The sequence below is a fragment of the Chinchilla lanigera genome, unplaced genomic scaffold (assembly GCF_000276665.1).
Source record: "Chinchilla lanigera isolate Chin_1 unplaced genomic scaffold, ChiLan1.0 scaffold00023, whole genome shotgun sequence".
In the NCBI taxonomy this organism is placed as follows: domain Eukaryota; kingdom Metazoa; phylum Chordata; class Mammalia; order Rodentia; family Chinchillidae; genus Chinchilla; species Chinchilla lanigera.
The window spans coordinates 15,123,540-15,124,832 of NW_004955424.1; positions in this window are offsets into that span (position 1 = coordinate 15,123,540).

The following is a 1,293-nucleotide window of genomic DNA, read 5'->3' on the forward strand; positions in this document are numbered from 1 at the left end:
TTTTTTTTTTGGTTTTTCTCCAGTATCGGGAACCAAACTCACGACCTTGCGCTTGCCAGGCAGGCACTTTTGTCGCTGAGCTAAATCCCCAGCCCCAAGAATTTTAATTTTTATTAGTACAGGTTTGCAGCTCATACCGATTACCTCCGTAGTGGAGACTTGACACATTCACATAATACATCTTAATTCTTTATAATTTCTTCTTTCCCTCCCTCTTCCTCCATGTTTTTCATGATTTTGTGTTACTAATATATGCTAATAAAAAGTCCTGAAACTATGCGTATTAAGTTATGACTCCCTTTCCTCGTCTCCTAGCCGCCACTTCTGTACACTCTGATCCAGCGTCCCAAGTGATGGACTCATACACACTATCTCTGTGACCAGCTCCCAGCACAGCATCTTCGGAGTTCACGTTGTAGCATGTGTCAGGGCTTCTTACGGCTGAATAACACTTCACTCAATACACACTCCGCGTTCTGGCCATGTGCGGATCCTTGAACATTTGGATGGCTTGATGCCATCTGCCATTTGGATGCCAACTCCTGTGATAATGTTGCCACAAGCATGAGTGTACAAGTATCTCTTGAAGACGCTACTTTTAGTTTTATTGGGTGTATAACTGGAAGTGGATTTGCTAGATAGATATGTGGCAACTCTATTTTTAATTATTGGAGGAACTGCCATATTTTTCCCAGCAGCTGCACTATTTCACATTCCCACCAGTACTGCACAGAGGGCCTGCTTTTCCGTATCATTGCCAACGCTTTGTACTGTTTTATTTTTATTTTGCAGTGCTGGAGACTGAACCCAGAGCCCATTCATGCTACGTGAGCATTCTGCCACTGAGCTGCGTCCCCAGCCCTATGTCTTAGTTACTTTCTCATTGCTGAGACGGAACACCCTATACCCAAATTTAAAGGGGGAAAGGCTTATTTAGCTCGGCTTGTAGAGGTTTCAGTCCATAACTGCTCCACGGCAGGGTGGCACGTGGCAGCAAAAGACAGCAAAAGTAACAAGAGGGAAACAGAGACAAGCCTCTTTCTGTCCATTGTACTGTATCCAGTCTAGTACTCACAACCTTAGTCCCAGCGCTGGAGCATGAATCGATCACAAACTCTAGATTCAGCCATCCTGAAAAGCCCCCTCCCCACCCACAGCATGAGGCTTTGTGTGGACATCTAGACACAAACCATAACACCCTATTTATATTTTTTTATTTTTTTGAGATAGCGTCTCACTATGTAGCTCAAACTGGCCTTGAACTTACTATCTAACTCAGCTGGCCTGGAGCTT